The sequence below is a fragment of the Trachemys scripta genome, chromosome 3, assembly GCF_013100865.1.
Source record: "Trachemys scripta elegans isolate TJP31775 chromosome 3, CAS_Tse_1.0, whole genome shotgun sequence".
NCBI classification, from domain to species: domain Eukaryota; kingdom Metazoa; phylum Chordata; order Testudines; family Emydidae; genus Trachemys; species Trachemys scripta.
In genome coordinates this window covers 14259416-14271526 of record NC_048300.1, presented here as the reverse complement: position 1 = coordinate 14271526, position 12111 = coordinate 14259416, and the positions used below count along the sequence as shown (strand labels likewise).

General features: G+C 41.8%; 1 protein-coding gene across 4 annotated transcripts in view; it reads right to left on the bottom strand.

The window, feature by feature from the left end:
• MACROD2 (mono-ADP ribosylhydrolase 2) overlaps positions 1 to 12111 on the bottom strand; it is a 1283788-nt gene that overhangs the window by 357624 nt on the left and 914053 nt on the right. The window lies entirely within an intron of this gene.

Genomic DNA, 12111 nt, shown 5'->3' with positions numbered 1-12111 from the left:
CCTCCAGACCCTGCGCCCCCGGCTGGGTGCTTCCCCTCCCGGGCTCCAGCTGCTCTGGGGAAGTGCCGGCCGGGGGCGCAGGGTCTGGGGGCTGCCCGGCAAACCCTGAAGCCGGTAGCGCTGGGGCAGCCCTTTCCCCGTGGCTGGGAGTGGGAGGGAGGAGGGGGCGGAGTCAGGGCGGGGCTAGGGGTGGGGAAATGGGCGGGGCCAGGGCCCGTGGAGGGTCCTCTTTTTTTATTTATTAGATATGGTAACCCTATGAAAATTCATCACGCTGTAGTTGATGCTGAATTCTCTTGTTGTCACTGAATTTTTATTGCTGATACTGAATTATCTTGAGTGTCACATCTCCAGACAGAAGAAAGGGGAAGAGGTTTTCAATATTCAGTAAAACACAATGGATTAAGCAGGTGCTGAAGAGATAAAGTCAGAATCCATTTCCAGGCCTAAGCTGAGCTATCATTTACACAACCAACCACCACTAATTGGAGGCGTAGGCACTACTAGACAGGAGTTGCCAAACTTACTGACCCTCCAAGCCTCATATGACAAACTTTAAAAGTTCGCGAACCGGGGCACAGCTGCCAGGGGCTCAGGGCTTCTGCCCCGTGGGCGAGGCACCTGCCGGGGTGGGGCTTCAGCTGAAGCCCTGAGACCCCCCCTCCCTGCTGGGCAGAAACCCCTACCCCACCACCCTGCTGCAAAGCGGATGTCCCAAGCTCTACCTGCCCCCAAGTCCGGTGGTACGTGGAGAATGAGGGCCAGGGGGGCTCGGTGAGTCACACTTTAACTGTAAAAGAGCCACATGTGGCTCCCAAGCCACAGTTTGGCCACCCTGTACTGGAATATACCTTCTAAACAAGACCCCGGCTTGGAAACAGTAACAGTCATTCATTATAGTGCACTGTCTGACTGGTTTGGTTTTTTTTAATTCTTTCTCTGCCTCAACTCTAGTTGCTCTTTCCAATGATGTATGGCAGTGTTCCTATCTAGCATAGGGATAGAAAAGTCACAGAGCAGTAAAGGAGCATGGAAAGCAAAAGCACCTTTTCTTGGCTCTCGGGTATTTCGATTAGGCAGAGAAAAGAAATTCTGCTGTGTAGTTCTTTTGTTGTGTTACTGCACAATGAGCTAGTACTTGTCATGATATTAAATATATATTAGGTGTGTTAAATAAAATCCCTAGTATTTGAGTGTACATCTCCCTCCACCCATCAGAGAGATTTTGAAAGGTCACTTAGGACTCCTTTATTTGCCTCGTACTCGGCCCCTTTGCACCACCCTGGCAGTGCAGAGGCCTGCGTGTGACAGTCACTCGCCAGCAAAAAATTTCCTTGGAAGAGGGAATTCCTTGCTGTTGTAAAACCAGCAGAGCCAATCTGTGCACCTACCACACCCGTCCGACATGCCTGTCCTCCACTGGTGCAAGGACTAGAGACTCCATTAGAGGAGTACGTTGGAACTGCCCCATGCTGCTCTCATTCGTGCTCAAGCCAGCGATCACAGAATCAGGGAGCTGTAACCTGACCCTGTCAACCCCCCTTTTCTCCCGGGTGGACTGGGACTCAGACACAGGAGAGAACAGAGCCCCCATTGTTTTTTCCACAGCCAGTCTCTTTTCCCTTCCTCTTGCTTGCTGTCTCAGAGACCTCAGCACATTGCTGTCACTTAGGAGGGAGGCAGTAAATAAGGGAGTCTCTGCATTGGAAAATTTAAAATCTAAATACTAGGGCTGTCGATTAATCGCAGTTAACTCACATGGTTAATTCAAAAAAATTAATCGTGAATCAAAAAATGTATCGCGATTAAGTGCAGTTTTAATTGCACCGTTAAACAATAGAATACCAATTAAAATTTATTCAATATTTTGGATGTTTTTAAACATTTTCATATATACTGTATTCTGTGTCGTAAGTGAAATCTAAGTGTATATTATTTTTTATTACAAGTACTTGCACTGTAAAAATGATAAAAGAAATAGTATTTTTCAATTCACCTCATACAAGTACTGTAGTGCAATCTCTGTCGTGAAAGTGCAACTTACAAATGTAGATTTTTTGTTACATAACTGCACACAAAAAGAAAACAATGTAAAACTTTAGAGCCTACAAGTCCACTTAGTCTACTTCTTGTTCAGCCAATCGCTAAGACAAACAAGTTTGTTTATATTTACAGGAGATAACGCTGCCTTCATCTTATTTACAATGTCACCAAAAAGTGAGAAAAGGCATTTGCATGGCACTTTTGTAGCCGGCACTGCAAGGTATTTACATGCCAGATATGCTAAACATTCATATGCTCCTTAATGCTTCGGCCACCATTCCAAAGGACATGCTTCCATGCTGATGACACTCGTTAAAAAAAGAATGTGTTCATTAAAGGACCAAACTCCTTGGGGAGAGAATTGTATGTCCCCTGCTCTGTTTTACCCGCATTCTGCCGTATATTTCATGTTATAGTAGTCTTGGATGATGACCCACCACATGTTGTTCATTTTAAGAACACTTTCATTGCAGATTTCACAAAACACAAAGAAGGTACCAATGTGAGATTTCTAAAGATAACTACAGCACTCGACCCAAGGTTTAAGAATCTGAAGTGCCTTCCAAAAGCCGAGAGGGATGAGGTGTGGAGCATGCTTTCAGAAGTCTTAAAAGAGCAACACGCTGATGCAGAAACTACAGAACCCGAAACACCAAAAAAGAAAATCAACCTTTTGTTGGTGGCATCTGACTCAGATAATGCAAATGAACATGAGTCAGTCCGCACGGCTTTGGATTGTTATCGAGCAGAACCTGTCATCAGCATGGACGCTTGTCCCCTGGAATGGTGGTTGAAGCATGAAGGGATATATGAATCTTTAGCACATCTGGCACGTAAATATCTTGCTAAGCTGGCTACAACAGTGCCATGAGAACACATGTTCTCACTTTCAGGTAACATTGTAAACAAGACATGGGCAGCATTATCTCCTGCAAATGTAAACAAACTTGTTTGTCTGAATGATTGGCTGAACAAGAAGTAGTACTGAATGGACTTGCAAGCTCTAAAATTTTACATTGTTTTATTTTTGAATGAAGGGTCTTTTTTACATAATTCTACATTTGGGGCAGCATCTTGAAGGGGCGGCCAATCTTGGGGTGGCGGGGGGCGCTCGGGGTTTTTTTTGTTGTTGTTTGTTGGGGAGGGGTTGTTTGTGTTTTGGTGGTGTGGCCTGGCGTGGCATGGGTTTCGACGGCGCGGCGGTCGGGTTTTTTTTTTTGTTTGTTTTGGCGGGGCGGTGCTCGAGGTTTTTTTGTTGTTGCTGTTTTTGTTTTGGGCGGGCAACGCTTGGGGTGGGTGGATTGTTTTTCTTTCGGTGGCGTGGCGTGGTGCTCGGGGGGGTGTTTCAGTGGCATGGCGCTGGGGGGGGTGTTTCGGCGGCGCAGCGCTCGGGGTTTTTTTTTTCCAGCAGCGTGGTGCTTGGGGGGGAGGTGTTTCGGCGGCGCTCGGGTTTTTTTTCCCCCCGGCGGGGTGGCGCAGTGCTGGATTGGAGGGTGTTTCTGCGGCACGGCGCTCCAGGGGGTGTTTTGCCAGCGTGGCACTCGGGGGGGGGGGGGGTTTCGGCGGTGCAGCACTCGGGGGGGGTGTTTCGGCAGGGCGGGCGGTGATGGGGGGGTGTTACGGCGGGACAGCACTTTTTTTCTTTGCTTGGGGTGGCAAAAAAGTTAGAGCCGGCCCTGCTGAGATGATATTTATTTCTTTATATTTGGATAAGGTTCCTCCCTTCAGCAGACTTACCTGTATTTTGAAACTTGCTTGAAATTATGGATCAAACCATCTTGCTTTTAACAACACATTCACAGCTCAATGGCAATGCATACTGCATAGCAGGTATTCAGTGTATTCAAAATGGGAAGGCATGAAGGAGGTGCTACATAATTGGTAAATTATCACACAAGATTTACTGAGAAACTGTGTGAACTAATATCTCATGGAAACACAATTTCATCGCTATACATAAAACACCATTATCTTGAGATACTCTGAATATGGATATGATTTTGTCATGGTAAAATTAAGCAAAACTCACAGAACAGTCATGGGGGAAAAGGATAAAATCAGGCTATGGACACAGCAGGGCTGTCCTGGACTGACAGCCGGAGCCCCACCGCCTAGGGCTGACAGCCAGAGCCGAAGAAGTCACAGAGATTTGTTAAAGTCACTGAATCTGTGACGTCCATGACCAAATCGTATCCTTAGTTATGAGATTTCACTCTAAATCTCTGAACAGTAGAACTGATCAATCTCCTCTCTCTTAACAATGCAAAAATACATATTAGGTTTATATATCATGGACAGGGTGGATTTTTGCCTTAGGGCTCTGACCTGAGCTTCTTGATGTGAACGTATACTGGGGACTGGCTGGTTAGTTGGTTGCCTTAATTTTTGAACAGCTTATTTGCTAAGCTTTTATCTAATTGCTAGTGGTCTCATGCTACTGCTAGATATTAATGTGCACCCTGTGTTTTGACAATTCATCACATTTAATAAAATGAAAATAAAATACACAAATGCTCTGTTTAGAACATTGTCAATGTCCCTCCACTGTTAATGGCTTATTCCTGCCGTTATAATATTCTCTGCCTTTTTTTTTTTTTTTTTTTTTTTTTTAAGTCAATGGGATTTAAGGGTGTGTAATGGCAGGGCACCCACCTGTTGTGAACAACCCCTTCTGGACATTTGCCTGCAGTCTTTAGACCAGTCCAGGCCCTGGTATCAGGCCGTACTCCCAGGGCTTCCTCCCTGGATGTAATGGTTTCATCCTCTGAGTCTGTTCTGGCCCCAGCTCTCCAGCTGGGCCTCCTGATAGTTCAATCCCCTTCTGCAGGTTTACTGCTGTCCAATTGTAGGCCCTTCTCCAATGGCCCTTGGGAGGTGGACACAGACCCACCCACTACTCCAGGTCCCAGTCCAAGAACCCTAAGAATAGCAATCATGCATCACCGCGTCCCTTTAGCAAAACTGCCTTCAGTTCCCTGAGCCACTTCCCCAGGGCCCCAGCCTTCACCAATGCCTAACCCTTAGGTCAGGGACCTTCTAAATTCAGGCCCGGCAGCTCTTCTTCACTCCCCCTGTCCCTACTAGCACTGAGCTATCCTTTGTGCTGCAGTTCCCTTTGGACAGTCAGGAGCATCATCTGCACTCCTCTAGCTCCAGCAAGGAACTGCCTGTCTAGGGCTCTGCGGCTCCTTTTTCTAGGGCACTTCTGGGCCCTGACTGTCTGCTCCCTGAAGCCACTCTAGCCTGCTTGGAGGACTTCTCCACTGCTCCTTTCCTGGGACAAGTGTAGCGGGGCTGTTTAGCGTTTTACAGGATCGGGCCTATGCTTGGTTTATGAGATATTTATTTTTGGCCAGATTGCATCAAGGGCAAATTTATTTGCACTGGTATTTAGCCAGGGTGATATTTATTCTCTTGTTCAGAAGACGGTTTTATATTGCACATATCATATTAATGTAAGGTTTTCAGGGCAGGAACAATAACAATATTTGCATGCCTAGAACAACTGGATCCAATTCTTACTTGCATTCTCTGGGTGAAACTGTAATATAAATATAAAATGATGATGATGATAGTGGGAACTATTTAAAAAAGGGAATTGAATGAAGTACACCATTTACTTTCATTGTGGTAACTGAAGTATTCCTTGCTTTTGGAATGGGAAAACCACAAACAGTAATGCAAATATAACAGCTAGGGTGGCCAAGGTTCAGTTTTTAATGGCGCCCAAAGCGTGTTCTTCTTTGGATATTAAAAGTCTTTGCAGCTACATTATCCTGTAGGACAGCTTGCCTGCAGGAACAGGCTTGGAAAGAAGAGTAGGAAAAGTCCATAATTCTGAGATGCAGTTCCCAAGCTATCGTATGTACAGCACTTATTGGAGGTCGGTGGAGAGCTAGCTGTTGGATGGTGCTGGCTCTGCAGGTGTCCAGATACTTCATTGGAAAACCAGCTGGAAACAAGGAGGAGGAGCCAGTCCACCTGCCTAAACTACAAGTCAATACTAAATAAGAGCAGGAGAACAGGAAAAGAATCTTCCTTGACCAAACCTCTAGTGGGGAACTGGAGCTGCCCATCACCAGAGAGAGGCATATGCAGGGTAGATGGGAGCAAGGTAGCTGCTATACACACACTGTTAATTCAGAGCTAGTGAGGCCTAGCAGAATAGCTACTGTACAGGATGACTGGACTTTGCTGGACTTTCTTCCTTTTGTTGCTTCTACTCTGTCCAAAAGGAAGAAGAGGCTATATCTGATCTCCCATCCCTTCACAAAGAGACTTCTCTTTCTGGAGAGAAAACTGCCTCCCCTCCCCCCCCAAACACACAAACACAATATTCTGGCTGTCTGCATGGAGGTGAGATGCAGAAGGAAAGTTCTACAATAAAGACATGGTAGAGTGGGGTCACTGAGGAACTCAGGACAGCATCTCAAAAATTCAGTAATCAAAACTTTACAGTGCTTAGCCTTGAGACTTATCACTAAGTAAAACTCCAATGAAGCTTCACATTTGTCCTCTAGGAGAGCAAGGAAAAAGCTCTCTTTTGGACAGTCAGCAATCACTTCTGGAATAGATACACTTCGTGATACCTTAAGCTACGATATCCATAAAATGTCAATTCCCATTGACATATGGAGCTTAATAAGAATCCTTCCGGAATCAAGTCAAAGTTTCTCCTTGTTAAATAGGTCACATGAATACTACTTGCAGACTGTTGAGAGTTAATCAATTCACATTCTCTGCTAATAATTTCTATTTAAAATATATTCCAGAGAGAAAAGGACTGAGGATAGGAAGAGAACAATTAGTAATGTGGACATGATGCTGTCTGAAATAAGATCTCTGTTAAATAATACATGTGACAGTTTCTTATAACAAGTACTAATTAGATTACTAGAATTATTTAAATATCATAAGTGTCATTTAGTAGCTGCAATATTATATGTATATATTATATATTTATCATATATAATAATATTTAACTATTTTTAATGTTAATAATAATTGTAATTACAAGTTACCACTGAAAAACAGATTGCTATCCTAGTGACTCTCAGATCAACCCTATCACAGCAACAGACACATGTTCTGGTAAACTTTACTCTTGGCTGAAATCTGACATTGTCCAAAGTAGGTGTTGAAATGCTAATTTATCCTCTAAATGTATTATGTGAAATTGCTGTTGAAAGAAATCACAGAACAGAGCCAAAGAAGTGACATGAACCTAGTTTGTTTGGACTAAGGAATTGCAGATAGGAGTTTTCAGAGGTTCTGGTGAGGTCACAAATATTAGCAATTAGTTTTAGCAATAGAAGAGGAAGTGTCCATATATGGACTTCTGGAATATTGTTTTGACTAGGTACTTTTGATAAGATCTGTTATTTGTCTGTTTCTTCTTTGAGGGCCCATAGGCACTTAAGAAACATTGGGCAGCATCTTCCTCCCAACACTGACTAACAGCATGCCAGGGTCACACATGCTGATACCAGGACTCAACAACACTCCACTGGGCTTTCTTTTTCCTGATCTAAAATATGCTGTGACCACACCAAATGAGGAGAAGGAATCACATGACATCAACTCAATAGCTCTGTCCTAAGTAACTCTTTAGATATAAGCCTAGGGCTCCTGCTGTTACTCTTTCCCTAGTATACCTATTCCACTTTCTCTCTCTCTCTCTCTTTACCTTGTGCCTCACAGAGTCTGGCTTAGCATACAGGACAAACTTAACCTTGCAACACTTTGCTGTGACAAGAGAGGCAAGTTAAAAACAAGCCTTAATGGCCTGATTCTAGAAAATGTGCCTGGTCTCAAGTCTGGCTAGCGAGGGTGCATAATATGTGGTGTTCTTGTGAATTTCCAGCAACTAAACTACAAGCATCAGAGACATTCTGCATTTTCCTAGCTTTTCCTCTTCGGTTATGCAATTAAAAACCCACAGTTGGCCAGTGAAGGAGAGATAGAAGGAATAAGGGAGTTTATTAAAATGTAAAAAACAATGAGGAGTCCTTGTGGCACCTTAGAGACTACCACATTTATTTGGGCATAAGCTTTCATGGGCTAAAACCCACTTCATCAGATGCACACGAAAGCTTATGCCCAAATAAATGTGGTAGTCTCTAAGGTGCCACAGGGTAGTCTCTAAGGTGCCACAAGGACTCCTCGTTGTTTTTGCTGATACAGACTAACATGGCTACCACTCCGAAACCTATTAAAAAGTAGACTTTCATAGCGTTTTCTCCGCAATTTTTTTGTGTTGTTTTCCATTTTAATTGTTTTTTCCTTCTTTACTTTTTAAATGAGTTTAATAAGTATTAAAACTGATTTCTTGCATTGGTGGAGTACAACCAAAAAAAAAGTGGCAATAGTACCTCAAACTTATATCACAAGTAACATGGCAGTAAGTAAAACACAGGAGAACATAGATGATAACATCCTAAAATCCCTGTCTAATGCTCCTATGTTTCTCCATCCTCAGAATCTATGATCTGCCATGAACACATGGCAAACCATGAGCCCTAATTTAAGAGAATTCTTATCCTTTCCCATCTGTGTATGCAGCCTAGGTTTTAACTTGGCAACTCTCAAGATTCGCAGTGAAATTAGTCCCACTGTTTACTATCCCACATCCACTTTCCCTTTTGCAAAAGTTCCCAAACGTCAGAAGTCTTGAACACTTTTTAAAATACATGAAAATCATGGAATCCACGACTCCTATAACAGCTGGGGTAAAAATGCAGCCTTTAAATAACTCTTTGTTTTCACAAGCTGTAATTTGGGGGGGGGAGGGGGAAGAGCAGGAACCAACCACTCTAGGTGTGAAATTCTGTGCTTGGTCTCTTTCCAAAGATGTCTTTTCTGGAAAGATTTCCAAAGTACATTTTCTCTGGTAATTATGAGTAAATTAGATTTATTAATGGTGACCAGTGTATGTAGGTGTTTGATTTAAGAAGAAAACCAAAAACTTTCCAAACAGATATTGACCTTTCTTTGGACAAGGGAAAGAGGAAAAAGCACTGGAAGACCCTGAAAGGGAGAATTTACATCAGAATTGTTTACTTAGTTTGGCCTTGCTCCCAAGTGCAGCATAAGTTAAGTATGTCTAGAAGACAACTCTCCTGATAGAGTTAACCTCAAGTATCTTTCTCATCTTAAATTATACTAGGTAAATATTGTGGATCTGTTGCTTGGTAATTAGTCTAGTAGCTGGCAGTTTCAAACAATACTGGATTGACTATGAACATTCCTTGGGAATTCTTTCAGATTACGAATTCAATATGTTCCTGCCAAAAGGGAAAGTACTTGTAAAGTCATCTCTCAGTTAACTAATAATAAATACTTATACTCAGCTCTTATACCATGCTTTTCAATCAGTAACATTCAAAGCATTTGAAAAGGAGGTAAGTAGCATTATTCTCATTTTACAGGTTGGGAAACTGAGGCACAGAGCACTGTCTAGGAGAGGTATAGGGACACATGAGTCTCCACTCCTTGTGCCTCCTCTATTTTTTATTTTTGGGCTGATCATCATTTTATCACCATATCAGAGATTACACAGATATCCAAGTAAAAAAGCAATACAGTTTTTAATTCAAAGTTTTGGGCCAGATTCTAATCTGTTTTACACAGATTTACATGAAATAAGCACCAGAGCCCTTCTACCTAATTTTTGTAAACATTTAATCCTTCATTTGAATTCCATCAGTCTTGAAAAATGATGACGCCCCAGAGTCTTCTTTTCAACTTCTGGCATGGTGCCTTAATGGCAACCTGCCTCTGGCCTTCTCACAGCTTTAAGTTGTTCAAGTTGGAACACTTTCTAAGTGTTTCTAAGCATTCTAAGAAGCTGGAGCGTGGAGCGTGCATTTTGGGAGGAATGCAGACTTTTCCTCCATCAAACGTCCTCTCATGAAAAGGAACCTGCTGTTACCCAAAACTTAATAGGCTTACTTTCTTCTTCACACTTTTTTTTTCTGAGGAAGGAGTGTTCTTAAGTGATACAAATAGGAAAGGCTTTTCTCTAGAAAGGAGTGCCTAAGGAGACCAGGGAGAAGAAAAGCAAACCAAGCATTTATAAAAACATTGAGCAAAACCAGGCCTCAATCCTATAATTCGATCCACAGAGGTGAACCCCTACAAATTGACCAGAATCCTGCTGACTTTGAGTTGAAGCTCAACTTTCAGTGTATGGGGCTCTGCCTGGAGGCATGCTTTGTCTGCAGGGATGTGACTGCAGAATCAGGGCCATATATTCTTTAAAGAAGAAAATAAATATTTTCTTATCAGTATGTGTGAAACAATATTCACTATTAGGATAGCTTAGAAACAAGCTTATGTGACATATTATCCAATAAGGTCACCTGAAATGAAGTACATTTAAAAAAACAAAACCCTAAGACTTTACCAAAACAAGACACTCATTATATACGCCTCTCCACATGGAGAGAGGCTGAGATAATAAACTCCACATGACAGGTGTGCAGTCATGCTGCTTAATGCATAACTGGAGTGCACTCAGATACTATTGTGATGAACATCTATACAGAACCGAAAAAATTCACTTGCTGTCCTAGGCAATGGGAATCTCTAAAGTATGTGAGTGAGGGGGAAAAACAACCACCAGCAGCCCCACTAAGCAGATATTTGTGTGTTGTGTATGTGCCCTGGTCCCCAAATGTATTACATAACACAACATCACTGGCAAGTTCATCACTGCACAGCAACTGCTGTCACCCTTTCTTAAATCTGTCAGCATTTCAGATCTCACACAGAGACTTGCCCTTAGCAGCTACCAGATGAAAATGCCCTTTCAAGAGTCATGTCTGAGACTTCTGGAAAAAAGCAGGGATAAATAAGTTTTTTGGTTTTTTTTTAAGTGTCATTCTCACATCTCCTTGAAAATTAGATGGCAAATATTGAAATGCAGAGCAGTAGCTCAATTAGGAGTTTGCGTGCTGACAGCCTTTTATAGAAAACGATGGAAAACCAGAGTGTCTTGGCAGAAATATGCTCTGCTCTTTGTACACCAATGAAAACAACAAATACATATGGAAACTCCATCTGCCATACTATATAGTGCTTCAGCTAAGCCTTAGCTTTTCAGCTTAAAAAAAATTCAATGACCGTCTCAAAAAGTACCATTACCTGGGAAAAGGAACTCGAGGTTCCATCTAACTTCCTTTTAGTTACCTCAGGGAACCATGTTTCTTGTATGCAGGGCTTACTTTCTATTGACTAAACCAACTCTCATAAAATGAACTGTAATTGTTTGTGCATTTCATTTGCTAGTAAATTCCATACACATGCATCATGTCTGGGGTCTTTTTTGCAAACTAATAACAAAAATATGTCCACGTTAAGACTTAAGGGAAAAAAGTGTGCACATTATCCAAAATGTCCAGGAATGAAACCCAGAATTTTCCCTAGAAGATAAGGGATTTGGAAACTGAGGCAAAGATTTTTCTGCAATAAGTCCATATCTGATGATTTCTAAAGTTTCTAAACTGCAGCTGTAATCTTCTCATAAGTAACATTAATACAGCTGGAAGGGGGGGAAAAAGGAACTGTACAAGGAAGTAATTCCTTTTCCACTTTCTGAAATCTGATTCAAATTAACAACTATCAAAATAATCAGCCTGTCTGATGTTATACTGATGTTGGTACATGATAAAAAGATTTTACATTTTTCTTACATTAAAAAAATAATAAAGCTGTCATGCTTTTGTGGATCTTTTTTCTCCTTCATAATATCTGATTAGCCAATCCTAATATTAACTCAGCAAAATGGCTGCAAATTAATATATCTGACGTATGTACAATAACTAAGTAATGATTATTATGGTGGCACTTAGTTCTTCCATGATTTTTTAAATTTGCTGCACTGCTAGTCTCTCTATTAACCTTAAGAGAGATTAAAAATAACACTACCTATTGTAATTCTATATGCATTATAAAACGTTACATGCAAAAAAAGCAATTTACTAGATTTTAAAGCTAGAAATATATTTGTATCTACCAGTAAAGAATCAGCTCCACCCATAATAGTCTCCATTCATTTCTCCATGCTGC